Source organism: Heliangelus exortis, chromosome Z, assembly GCF_036169615.1.
Source record: "Heliangelus exortis chromosome Z, bHelExo1.hap1, whole genome shotgun sequence".
In the NCBI taxonomy this organism is placed as follows: Eukaryota; Metazoa; Chordata; class Aves; order Apodiformes; family Trochilidae; genus Heliangelus; species Heliangelus exortis.
Window position 1 is genome coordinate 2,795,281 of NC_092454.1, and position 14,075 is coordinate 2,809,355.

A 14,075-nucleotide genomic window follows, 5' to 3' on the forward strand; every position below is an offset into this window, starting at 1 on the left:
CTTCTCTCTACGTTTTGCAAACTTCTCTCCAGCACTAAATCAGAACATGTTACAAAAAATTGAAATAAACACAGAGCAGAGCTGGTGGAAAATGAGCAAAGACATGAAATGCATGTGCAAGTTCCAGTACCCAAAGGATCTGCAGGAAAGCTGGAGAGGGACTTTTTACAAGGCTGTGGAGTGATAGGATGAGGAGTGAGGGGTTTAATGATCTTTAAGGTCCCTTCCAACCTAACCCATTCTCTGATTCCCCAGCTGAGTGTGGAGCTTTGGGTGAATAAACCTCACTTTAGGTTAACTTCACCCCAATGGGTAAGAAAAGCTCTGTTTAGATTCCTTTTTTTGGACAGTACCTTCAAGGAGGACCCATGCCTTGCCTTGGAGTTCCCTCCCCTACAAAAATCTCTGGAATGCAGCAGTGAGTTTGCTAATGGTCCTGCCTCATTCTGCCTTGCAAAAAGAAGATTTTTTTTCTATTAAACCTTAGGGAAATTACCAATCTTGTTAACTAGCGCCGCAGTAATGAACCCCAGCAGGGTTACTGGAGAGATTTGGGCCCTGGCTTTGGAAAGCTGCATTGTTTCTTTTAAATGAGAGCAATAATTTAAGCAAACAAACGAACAAAGAATTTCTGGAAATGAAAGGATGGGGTGAATGGGATGATTTGCTCATTTTCTGTTTTAATAGGAGCAGCGCAGCAAACAATTGCGTGGTCGACCTCAGAAATCTATCCATGGGAAGTAGTCACTGGAGAGGAAAACAGACAGCTTGCCACCAACTCAGTATTAAAGTTATATTTTCTGTGTTTTTTCCACTGTTTTTGGGCCAGTCAGGGACTTTCCATGAGCAACCAGCATGGCAGAAATCCCCTTCTGCTTTGCAGCCGCCACCGAGCAATGAAAAATCGGATGCTGATTTTAGCTGTAGTGGGTTTTGGTCCCAGTTTCCACTGGAATCATACTGGGACAGGTCCTTCCTGCTGCACTCATCCCACTGGACAAGAGCTGTGCATGGGTGATGTCCTCTTGTGTTTTCCACTCCATGACTGGGGCTTGTTTGTGATGGGGTCTGGTGGAGGAACCTCACCTTTGGTTCCATCACCACTACAAGGTGCTGGATGTTAAACCCACAATTGGGTTTGGGGTCTGTGCAAACTCTCCATGGTCCATGAAGCTCTGGACAAGTCCTGGAAGAGCCTGGAAGAAGGACAGAGAGGCACTGCCAAGCATTGGGAGTTGATCCAAAAATAAACAAACCAGAAATACTGAGCCTTCAGGCTCAATCATCTGTTCCTCAAAAGACATTTTTGGAAGGGATCACTGTGCTTTTGTTCTGCCATTAGGGAAGTGAGAAGAGGACATTGTTTTCCTCCACTCATCTGTTCCCCTTTTAGGGAAAGAAGAAGGAGGACTTGGCCACCCTGAGCAGAGCATCTCAGGGGACCTCCCAAAACAAAAGGCCATGTGGAGAAAAGTGCTGTCATCCTGTCCCCATCACCCTCTTCCCTCCCTTCACCCCATTCTTGGCATGGCTGTGCCTGCCTGGGGCTGGGGTGTCACAGCCAGCCAGCTGGGAGCATGGAGGAGAGTTCCTAACCCTCTTCCCTGGAAAAGCCCAGCAAGCTTCTCTTATCTCCTGGCTTATCTCATCCTTGTAGACTTGGCAAGACAACCCTGGAGTTTGTCTTTGTCTGCCAGGGAGGTGTGTTTGCCTTGGGATGCTGTGCACAGTGTCTGTGTGTGATGGCTCCATGTAACACAGTATTCCTGAGGAACAGCACTGTGATGTTCCTGGATATGGACCAAAAGCTCTCTGGATGCATCCATCCCACTGTAGTTTCTCTCCTTAATCTGCTGAAATGTTGGAGAACATCTCCCAGAGCTGTGGTCTGCATGACTTCTGTGTTAACTCCCCAAGCAAGGAATATGGGGCTGGCACGTGGAGCTGGGGTGGGGTTTTATTGGATTATAAGATAAATGAGTTTTTTTACAAAAGACCACACTTAACACCAAACTGTCTTCTCTTGTCCAGGATCCAAGACTGACCCTGCTGAAAGCCCCTGAGATACTGAACTCAGTAGGAGTGGAGACCACTTGACTGCACTCAGCACCTTTCAGGATCAAGTCCTAGGTAATTATTCTACTTTTCTGCCTGGATAATGGGTGAAATTTGATGTTCTGGGCTATGCAGAGCACCTGAAAGCATCTGCTGAGTTGTTCATCCCACTCCTGAAGGTTGTCACTTTGTAGGTCACTGGCTTGACACTACCATAACCACCACTCTTCCCTCAGAAATCAAAGTGTGTCTCTCCTTTGCTGATCACTGAATGGTTTGGGTTGAAAAGGACTTTTAGAGGCCATCTGGTCCAGCTCCCTACACTGAGCAGGGACACCTGCAACAAGGTCAGGTTACTCAGAGCCTCATCCAACCTGCCCAGGGATGGAGAATTCTCCCACCTTTCTGGGCAACCTGAATTTCTGGGTCATTATTCCAGCAGTGGTCATCAACTTATCATCTTGGGAAGTTCTCCTGAACTCAACTTGCAGAAAACTAAACTAAAAAAAGAGGTTTTCACTCCTATCAGAAGTAATCAAAGGCTGAAAATACCAGTGTTTGTTGGGGAGGATGCCTGTCTAGGTCAAACTGTTAAGAAGGTCTCAAAACCTCCAGCTGCAGGAGCTTGCTTTTTAAAATGCTTCTAGGCACTATTTTCTGCAGAAAAAGAAATCGTGAGACTCTTTTTTTCACAGCAGCTGTTTTTCTCTTCTCCAAACCTGGCCTGGTTGTTGTGCCTTGGAGAAATTTCCTCATGATTTTTTCAATATTTGCTCCCAGGTGGATAGATGGAAATCAAAGAGCCTTAAAACCAAGCAGTGCCCTGCTCTGCATCCTCATGGAGATGCAGTGTCAGCCCAGTTCCTTGCCCTCTGGGCAGGATTTGACCCAAGGAAATCCAAGCCTGGCAAATCCAGCTCCAGCTTGAGAAATGAGGATGTTGGGCATGATTTTAAGAGGAGTAAGAAGGAAGCCAGGAGGATGCTGTGGATATTAATATGGAGCACTGAGGATGAAGGATTTCCTGTAGGGTTGGCTTCCTGAGCAAGGTTATATTCCTCACAAAATTCCCTACATCCATAAAAACACCCACCAACGGATTTTAGTTTTGAGCTCCCTTTGCCAGTTTTTTTTTTTCCTTTTTGTTTCCCAGCAAATTGGTTAATAAAACCCAGTTTCCCCACTGGTTTTGGCGGAGGTTAAAGCCCAGCAACCCGGATTGGGGTGGGGTGGGGTTGGCCACTTTCCCAGAGCATCCTTCTGTCCTTTTGGGAACAGAGGGCCATTCTCCATCCCTTGCAGCTCTCTGTGGTGACATTTTCAGGACCCAGGCCTGAGGATTTTCTACTGACTTGTTTCCTGTTTTGACAGTCTGCATTGCAAATATTCTAGGCACAGTGTCGTGTGGGGACTGACAAGAAAAATAATGAATAATAATAATAATAAATCTCCCCATACCCTTTTGAATCTTGTGGTGGGAGGGCTAAGCTCATGTTTCCAATGAGGAGGGAGAGGACACAGCTGGTGGAACAGGCTCAAGAAGTGCAGGAGAGGAAAAGAAAGAAGAAATGTGTTCAGCACTGGGGCTCAGGGGGGTATTTTTCCCCCACCCACCCTGAAGCTGTGGGCCTGGGGGTTTTCTCAGTGCTGGAGCTGATGTGTTCTGCGTTTCACCCACTGCTGTCAAAGCTCAGAGAGCAACTGAAAAATATCAGGGGTCAAAAGGATGGTTTCCAGTTGAACAGAGGGCAGTGTAAATCCTGGGGGGAGGAAATGACCCACCAGACATCCACCAGCCCTGGGTTTGTGTCCCCTGTCCTGGGGCTGGTGGTGGGTTCTACTCGGACCTACAACTCGGTGGCAGATCCTACTCGGACCTACAACTCGGTGGCAGATCCTACTCGGACCTACAACTCAGTGACAGATCCTACTAGGACCTGCAGCACAGTGGCAGTGCCAGGCAGGCAGCTGCCTGCCTCAGCATCCCCAAACCCTCTGCAAACATCCTCCCCTCCCCAGTAAATTTTTATGCTCATACAACAGGATCAGATCGGGATTTGATCTGGGTCAGCGATTAGGAGGATGAAGAGGTTGCTTCAGGTGAGCATGGTCGGAGAGCAAACATCTGCCTGTTGAGGAGCCTTGGGCTTGGAGGCACCTCCTGTACCCTTGCAACACATCTTCAGCCGTGGGCTGATCTCCCCTGCTATAAATTCAGAAGATTTAGGGAGGCAACACCCCTGGGGAGCATCAAAGGGAGAGCGTCCCCACCGCCGTCCCTCGCAAAGTCCCCCCCCAGGTTTCGGCGCGGCCGATTGCTCTCCGATGTGTTGGAACTTGAAAATAAGGATAGATAAAGGCAAAATGTTCTGGGAGGGCTGCCAAGCCAAAGGCACTGAATTATTAAGAGATCTGTATCTGGATAACAGATTTGTGCTGTTTAAAAACTTTTGAGAGAAAATACAGAGGGGGGGCTGGAAGGATCAGCACGGGATCGCTCTAAGAAATCGAGCTCTCCTTTTTTTACATTTGATGGATTTTGTTCTTTTTGTTTCAAGAAGAGTAATATTTTTTCCAGCAAATATTTTTTTTATTTGCTGGAATATGAACCTGAAATCATCAAAATCATCAGCCTCTGTTGGTGGTTTTTTTTTTTGTTTGTTTTTTTTAAGGCACTTTCCAAGTCAGTTGGTGTTTGGAGAAGGTACAACGATCCATCAGAGCGAGGCTCGGGGATGAAATAATTAGAAATCACACAACCGTGGCAGAAGAAGATTAGTGCTAAAATTAGAAGCCATAAAGTTGTTTTTAGATGAGGCTGGAATCTGAGCAGGGCTGTTTTATTGTGCTGTGTTGCTTTAGCAAAGGGGAGGTGAGAGGTGGGAATTGCCTGTGTTGGGTGTGATGGAAACACCGTCACTAATATTGGAAGGGGGATGATCTGTGAGGTAATTTTCAGGGAAATCCATAGGGAATGGATGTAAAACCACCATGAGAGGTGCTGAGCTGCTAGAGGAGCTGGGTTGGGTGCTGGGATCTTCTTCCCACTCCCTGGGGGTGTCCTGTAAGGTTGGTGTGCTCCTTAATTGATTTTTTTTTTTCAGTGTTGTACTGGTCATCTGCCCACCTTGCATTCAGGAACTGGTAGGGTGGGTGTGAGATGGTCTGCACCCACACGTGGGGTGGGTGCAAGTCTGAGGTGCTGTGGTCCCAGGACCTGAGCTGGCTCTTTGGCTTCAGACAACACCATTAGGTGACCATGCAACTCCATCACCTCCTGTGCCACCTGGAATTTCTTACACCTGGGCAGGAATGAATTCTTCAGCAGGAGGGTGCTGAGACTCTGGAACAGATTGCCCAGAGAAGCTGTGGCTGCCCCCTCCCTGGAGGTGTTCAAGGCCAGGTTGGATGAGGCTTGGAGCATCCTTGTCTGGATGAGAGGTGTCCCTGGGCATGGCAGGGAGCTTGGAGCATCACAGAACCGAAGAGTATTTAAGTTGGAAGAGACCTCCAAGCTCATCCAGTCCAACCTTTGACTAACACCACAGTCAACTACTAAACCCTGTCCTTAAGAACCAGGCCTTTTAAATGCCTCCAGGGATGGTGACTCCACCACTGCCCTGGGCCAGTCCAGTGCCTGAGGGAATCTCTGAGGTGCCTCCCAACCTCAGCCATTCTGGGATTCTATGATTCTCTACGAGGAGGGCAACAAAAGTGATGAGGGGTCCCTGCAGTGCTGGGTCCAGTTCTGGGGTCCCCAACCCCAGAAGGAGATGGAGCTGTTGGAGTGTGAGGAGGCCCTGGAGATGCTGGGAGGGCTGGAGCAGCTCTGGAGCCAGGCTGAGAGAGTTGGGGTTGTTCAGGCTGGAGAAGAAAAAGGTCCAAGGAGACCTTGGTGTGGCCTTTCAGTATTTAAAGGGGATGTAGAAGAATGATGGGGACAGACACTTTATCAGGGCCTCTTGTGATAGGACAAGGGGTGATGGGTTTAATATGAAAGAGGAGATTCAGACTCCATCTAAGGAAGAAATGTTCTGTGGGTGGTGAGACCCTGGCCCAGGTTTCCCAGAGAGGTGGGAGATGCCCCATCCCTGGAACCATTCCAGCTCAGGTTGGATGGGGCTCTGAGCAGCCTGATCCAGCTGCTGATATCCCTGCTGACTGCAGGAGGGTTGAAGGTGGCCTTGAAAGGTTCTTTTCTACCCAAACTGTTCTGTTTTCTGTGATGGGGGCTGTATTGTATCTGTAAAGTCTGTAACTCAGTGGGACCTCTCAGCTGGGTGTCTCCTCAGAGCTACATCTCCCTCTGGTGCTGGTCTTCATCCCCATTAAAACATCAGTTTCCAAGGGACCTCTTCTGATTATCACCATGCCAATCAAGCCTGTCACAGGGTGTCTTGTGTTCTGGGGACAGGGACACACCTCATGTGCCTTGGTTTGTGTGTTGGGGACACAGCATGGCTGAGAGTTTGCTTCTTGCTGTGGGGATGTGCTGGCAGCATCTCCTTCAGGTGATGGACCTGGGGTTCAAGGATCTGCCACCACACTGGCTGGTTGATGGATTTTTGGGAAAGGAGTCAGAAATCTGTGCCATTTGGTGGTGTGTGAGGACTCAATAGTGTGGCTGGAGTAGTGGGGGGAGAGGGACAAGGAGGAGTGATGTGGGACAGCTTCAAGGTGACAACTGTCTGACAAACCAACCCTTTGGGAAGGTCCTGAGGAGATATCTAAGTGGGGTTTAGAAGCCCTGCATGGTGTGCAGGTGGGTAGGGAAGAGTTATTTCTTGTGTCTGGCAGCCACAGAGACTGGAGAAGAACCATCAAATCCTTGGGCAGAGGCCTTCAGCAGGAGGATGGTTTGTTTTTTTTTTTTATAACATATGTAATTAAAATGTGGACCTCTTTGCCACAGGATGTTGTGGATGCCAAAAGTATAAATGGCTTGAAAAACCAATTTGAGGAAAGTTGTGGAATGGCCATCAGGGACTGTTAACACAGTACTGGAAGTCCAGCCACTGGGACTGGGAAGCATCTCAGCTGCTTGCTTGCCATCAGGAGCATATCCCTGGAGAAGTGCTCCCTTTTCATCCTTTTCTTTCATCCCCCTCAGAGCTGGGAGCTTGACCTTCAGGACCTTGGACACCTTGTCAGGTGTTGCACAAAGGTCCTCCTTGGTGGTGGACAAGGAGAGCTGCTTCTTCTGGCCTTCTCTCTTGGGCTTCCCATGGCAAAACACACCCACACTTGTATATTGGACATCATCAACTTGGGCATTGTGGTGTAAAATATTCCTTGGTACATCATCAAGCCTTCCTGTCAGGGTTTAACACTGCCTGGCAATTAAACCAATTAACAGATGCTCTGTATTAATCCCTCTCTCCTCCCAGATAAAGGAAGGAGAGAGAATAAGGGAGAGAGACTGATGGGTTGGAAACTAAACTACACAACTTTAATGATAAATAGGAAAAAATACTAAATGTATACAAACAGACAGGAAAATTGATCCCAGGTTCCTCCCCCCTCTCCCAGGCAGCCCTGGGAAAGTCCAGGCTGGAATCCTGGGGTCAGCAGCAGTTGGGAGCTGGAGGCAGGAACACACAGATCCAGGCTGGAATGGATCAGGAGCACAGGCAGAGGAAGGGATGGAATCCTCCCAGGATGCTGAAGCAAACAGGGAGAGGAGAAGAAGGGAAAGCAGGAAGGGGTTTGAGCCTGGTGATCCCTCCAATTTATCCTGAGTATGAGGTGTATGGGATGGAATACTCTGTTTGGTCAATTCTGGTCATTTCTCTTGTCTGTTCCTCCCCAAAGGAGGGTTTCAGGTGTGACCTCTTTAGTCCTTTTCTCCTTCTGGAGGGCAAAATGTTCCTCAGAGCTGAGCAGTGCCCTTGGTTCTGCACACCAGTCTCCAGCAGTAACTATAACCATGGAGTGGGCTCAGTCCCAGCAGCAGCCACTGACTGAGAAACTTGCTGTTCATTTCAGCAAGTGCAGCTCCTGACAGGAGACTGAGCTGAAAGCAAAAGTCCAAGGCAGAAAATCACCTTTATCCTGGCCCAAACCAGGACACTTCCTCTCCTAGTTGGCTTGCTCCAAGCCAAGGCTGAGAGCACAGGTCCAGGTGGGTGAAGATCCTCCAGTACAAATGTCCTACCACCAAATTCCTCCTGAGTCCAAGTGAGCACCCCAGGAGGGTGTGGGGTGGGGAGGAAACAGCATGGTCCATGTATAAAAGCCTTTGGAGAAAAAGTATCTTGATACTGAGTTTTCTGATATAGTTGGAAGGGTGGCAGATGAGCAAGAGGTTGAAGGACAAGGTCAGGCACATCCAGGTGTTCCCACCTTAGAGTTGGCCAAATTAAGTTCACTGTCAGGCAGAGAAAGCTGAATTCTTCAGGGATGGTGCCTTGAAACAGAGAATTCTGTGATAGAAGCTTGAACTTTCTGGGGTTTGCTGCCTAAATGTGGATGCAGCTGGGTGAAGTCCTTCACCCTGGTCCCACCAGAGGTACCAAGTGAAAGAGTCTGTCTGTTTTCTCCTGGTTGGGAAGCACCAGTTCCTCTGTGACCACCCACAGCATCTTGTCACCAAGGGCACTTCCCCCCAGTGCCTGCAGTGGGAGAGTGGAGTGGAGCAGAGTCCCTGCTCCCCCCCCAAAGCCCTCCCCACAGCTCAATAAAAACAGGACAACTCTTCATCCACTCTTTGTAGCCCCAGAGCCTTAGAAATATCCATCAGCCAGAAGTTAAAAATCCAACTAATGGCTCCAAATGACTTTTTTTTTTTTTTTCAGAGTTAGATCTCTGGCTCGTGTTTGGATGGGTGCTGGAAGTGATCAGGCAAGATCTCTGTGATTCCTCTCTTGTCCTGATGCTTTTGTATCCATAGCCAAGGTGTTCCAGGAGTGTGTCCACCAGATCTTTGGGCTGGGAGATGTGGGATAAATGGGGATTGCTTCAGTGGGACAGAGCAGCTTGAGGCACCCAGGACAGGCTGTGAGATGGGGTTCTTCTTTCCTTCTTGAAACAGCAGAGGTTCTGAGGTGGATCTATGGATCTGTTCATCTTGACACCACTTAAAGGGGCTGACAACTTGGCCTGAAGGACTGGCAGAGCCTCTCTCATGATCTGACCACCAAAGCACAAGCAACTGCGCTACTCCACCCCTCCCTCCATCCCTCCATCCATCCATCCATCCATCCAACCATCCATCCCTCCATCCAACCATCCATCCATCCATCCATCCATCCATCCATCCATCCATCCCTCCATCCAACCATCCATCCATCCATCCATCCATCCATCCATCCATCCATCCATCCATCCCTCCATCCCTCCATCCATTCATCCCTCCATCCATCCCTCCGTCCATCCCTCCATTCATCCATCCCTCCATCCATCCATCCATCCATCCATCCATCCATCCATCCCTCCATCCCTCCCTCCATCCATCCATCCATCCATCCATCCATCCATCCATCCCTCCATCCATCCATCCATCCATCCATCCATCCATCCCTCCATCCATTCAACCATCCATCCCTCCATCCATCCATCCCTCCATCCATTCAACCATCCATCCATCCATCCATCCATCCATCCATCCATCCATCCATCCCTCCATCCATTCAACCATCCATCCCTCCATCCGTTCATCCCTCCATCCATCCCTCCGTCCATCCGTCCATCCATCCCTCCATCCATCCATCCATCCATCCATCCATCCATCCATCCCTCCATCCATCCATCCATCCATCCATCCATCCATCCGTCCATCCCTCCATCCATCCATCCCTCCCTCCATCCATCCATCCATCCATCCATCCATCCATCCATCCATCCATCCATCCCTCCCCCCCTTCCTCCCTCCCTCCCTCCCTCCATACACCCACCTAGGGCAGCAATATCTCTGTCTAATCCTATGGATTTACCTGGTCCTGTGGGACCTGCAGGCCCTTCACATGCTCTTGATGTCCTCAGTTTCTCTCTCTTTCTTTTCTCTTTGGGGAAATGGAGGTCATGAGATGTGTGGATCCCTCTCCACATCTGGGAATAGACCTTGGCCTTCCAGGTCACTGGCTGGACCTCTCATCTTGGGGAGTCCCCCTGACAGTTTTGTGAAGGTCCACCTTCATCTTCAGCTCTTTCATTTTAGCTCAGCTGCTTGAGGAAATCTCTTTGTCCTCAAACTGTTTCATCCCCACGGAGAAGGACCTTGGAGTCTTGGGGGACAACAGATTCTCCATGGGTCAGCAATGTGCTCTTGAGGCCAGGAAGCCAGTGGTGTCCTGGGGGCATCAGGAAAAGTGTGTCCAGCAGATCCAGGGAGGTTCTTCTCTCCTTCTACTCTGCTCCAGTGAGACCTTACTTAGGGAATCTCATCCAGTTCTGGGCTCCCCAGTTCAAGAGGGACAGGGATTTACAGGAGAGAGTCCAACAGAGGGTTGGGAGGATGATGAAGGGTCTGGAACATCTGTATGATGAAGAAAGGCTGAGAAACCTGGGGCTTTTTGGTCTGGAGAGGGGAGGGGGGATCTAATTAATGTGCATAAATACATGAGACCTGGGGGTCAAGAGGAAGGGACCCCCAGGTTCCTGAGGACAACTTCTGACTTGTGCCCTGTGCTAGGATGAGGGGAAATGGATTCAGGATAGAGCACAGGAAGTTCCACCTTGACAGGAGGAAGAATTTCTGTACTATAAGGGTTACAGAGCCCTGGAACAGGCTCCCCAGAGTGGTTTTGGAGTCTCCTTGGAGGCTTTCAAGATCCATATGGATGCATTTCTATGTCACCTGCCCTAGGTTTGGTCCTGGGGTAGCAGGGGGGTTGGACTCAATGTTCTTCAGAGATCCCTTCCAACCCCTGACATTCTCTGATTCTCTGGTTTCTGTGGCAGGGATGATTTTTTTTACCCCTTGGAAGGAGAGGAAAAGGTTAATTTTTTTATTTTTTTTTTTAATTTTTCCTCCCTTTTTCTGTTTTTGTTTGGATTTATTTTTTTATTTTTTTATTTTTTTTTTTTAGAAAAGAGGAAATAAATGCACCTACCCCACCCTAAGGGATCTGCACAAATCTGTCAGCCCTGGGTGGGTGGGGGCAGGCAGCTGGGATGCTTTAAGGAAGTCACCCATGGGAGGGAATGTGCAGGGACATGGGTGTGTGGGGGGGGAACTGGCTGCTTGCCCAGGGGTGCAGGCAGGGAGGGGAGATGCTGTCCTGGGCTGTATTTTGGACAACCCAACTTGTGACATTCTCTGCAGAGCCGTGGGGGCTTGGGATGGATTAATCTTACCCAGGGTTGGTTGGAATAAAAGATGTGCAGCAAAGCCCGGTTTGGGTTGAAATTGGGTTTCATTGGCTGAAAAATGAGCTCTGGGGTGAAGAAGGAGATCTCAGACCTTCTCCCATGTCTCTTGGGTCCTTCACTATTCCCAGGTAACCAGGTTCCTCCTGGCTTTGCTGGAGGACCACGCTGGGGTGGTGTTGGATTCCTTGCATCCCAGCAGAGAAAGGAGGATGGGAAGCAGACTTGGGATGGGTTGGATTCTCCTGGCTCCTCCATCTGTCTTTCTGTGCTTGCCTGGGGCTCCAACTAGGTCGGGCTGATGTCATGGCAAGACTTCCTCTGACAGGCAGCAGACTCATGTGCTGTCATCTCCTGGGGGCTGGTTTGATGGTGTGCAGATGGCTTTGCTGTTTCCCTTCCCTTGGGCTGGCACAGCTCCCCCCCAAGCAGTGTGGGGGGGGATCTCAAAGGCAGCAGGAGCAAGGGCAAGTTCTCCAGGATGACCCAACCTTGTGTGGGTGTTTTGGTACTGCTTGGGAATTAATCTTCAAAGGACTCCATGGAAAGGGACAATATTTTAAGTTTCTCTGGGAGCTGGTTGCAGTAAAAATTCAGTATCATGGGGTGGAACCATAAAGTCAAAGCAAAGCAGAAGCAGAGAAGCAGGGAGGTTGGGAAAAGATCTTGGAGATATCAGCTCCAATAATTAACCCAGCACTGCCAAGGCCACCACTGCCCCATGGCCCTCAGCACCACATCTCCAGGGCTTGGAAATCCCTCCAGGAATGATGGGGACTCCAGCCCTGCCCTGGGCAGCCTGGGCCAGGCCCTGACAACCCTTGCCAGGGAGAAATTCTTCCCAAGCTCCAATCTAAACCTCCAGCTCAATTCCTCTTCTCCCATCCCTTCTTCCTTGGGAGCAGAGCCCGACCCCCCCTGGCTCCAACCTCCTCTCAGGGGGTTGCAGAGTGCAAGTTGTGGGTTATGTCTTGACACAACTCAAAGGAACTCCCAAGCTTCTTGTCTTCAGCTTCCTGGCATCTCAATTCCAAGCTGTCATCCATATATCCCACAGGATGTGTGGTGTTTGCACAGGGACTGTCCAAATCCTTCTTTTTTTTTGCTTTTCTACCAGCAGGGGCTGATGTGAATAACCTGTAACTCATCTTTTGGGTAGCACCAAGTCAGCTCTGGAGGCTCAGGGGCAGCTTTGCCTGGAACAGCACCAAGGCTGAAGGTGATGTTGATCCAGCTGCGGTCCCCATCCCTGGAAGGCTTTCAAAGCTTTGTAGATGTGGTGCTGAGGGACATGGTTTAGTGGTGGCCTTGGTTAATGGTTGGACTCAAAGATCTTCAAAGTCTTTTCCAACCAATTTGCAAACCAATCACTTTCCTGTGATTCTTTGTGTCAGAGGTGGATTTACATCCTCACCCTCCGTTTGTGGTTCTTGTTTTGGCTGAATGTTGTGGTAGGCACAGGAAGGAAGATTTTAGGGAGGCAAGAAATGGATTTATAATCCCAAACTAGCACTGCTTCATCTGGGAGAGCATCAAGGAACCTTCCTGGTGTTTTCTAGTGGAGAGGCAGAGCCTGAGAATCTCTGTGAGGGCTTCAGGAATCAGAGAATTGTGTAGATTGGAAAAGACCTTGAAGATCATCAGGTCCAACCTGATGCTAAGGCCACCACTGACTCTCAGCACCACCTCTCCATGGATTTAAATCCTTCCAGGGATGGGGACTCCATCACTGCACTGGGCAGCCTGGGCCAGGGCCTTTTTGGGGAAGAAAAGGTATTCTTTTGGGGAAGATCCATTGCCTGATGAGAGGTACAGCTCTGGGCTGGAGGAGGCTCTCCCTGCCCCATCCAGCACCATCCAGCACAGCTCTGGGGCAAGGAACTCATCTGGATTGAGCAGCATGGCTTTCTTTGCCTCATGTCTGGGATTCACCGTCTGTTTGAGCTTTTAAATATCACTTTGTCCCCCCTCCTTCCATCCCACACCCCTGTCCCAGATGTATTTGTTTAAGTGGCTTTAATTAACTTACATTTTCCTGTGCGTGACAGCTCCTTGAGGTTTTGGTAGCTGGTTTCTGTCCTTCCACAGTTGTCCCTGACATGTAGCACTTTCCCTGCAGACTGGCCTTCCAGCCTACTGTCTTGTTTGGATTTTTTTTTTTTTTTCCCCTGCTCTGCAGAATCATTTTAACATACTGGAAGGAAATAGTTTCCATCTGAGCCTTGTTGCACACACTCCATGGATTATTAGGTGTGATTTTCCTCATCCCTGCTGGTGTTTCTACCGAAGATCTTGAGCAAGGAAGCTGGAGGGGCATGGGATGATGGTTTGGGTCAGATAGATTTATCTTCCCAAGTGACAAGATAGATGTCTGGAGTGGCATGGCTATGAGTGTTATCATTTGGGTGTCTCCTCAAGAGTGAAAGTTAATGCCCTGCCACTACTGATCCATCACAGTGTTATCCCACAGGATTTATAGGGATTCTCCTGCCTTTCCCGTGGCAGCTGGTTCACTTTTCAGGAGCTCAGGAACTGAACTCCTGGTTGCCGGAGCTGTAGTGGTCAGACCAGCAAAACCTTCTTCTCCTGGGGCTCTTTGCTTTTCAACCCAATGACAGGAACAATCTCTGTGCAGTTTTACACCTCCCTGGTGGGAAGAGGTGGGATGGGTGGGAGCAAGGCCAGTGTTTGTGTCCTCTCTCAAGAGAAGGCAT

At 49.3% G+C, this 14,075-nt stretch overlaps 1 protein-coding gene across 3 annotated transcripts in view; it reads left to right on the forward strand.

Moving 5' to 3' along the window:
* The window catches only part of ZBTB7C (zinc finger and BTB domain containing 7C), a 171,309-nt gene that overhangs the window by 65,477 nt on the left and 91,757 nt on the right, over positions 1-14,075 (forward strand). For all 3 annotated transcript variants that reach the window (XM_071730707.1, XM_071730708.1, XM_071730709.1), the window contains one exon: positions 2,032-2,130. The gene's annotated coding sequence lies outside the window, so the exon portion shown is untranslated. The remainder of the gene's footprint in view (positions 1-2,031; positions 2,131-14,075) is intronic.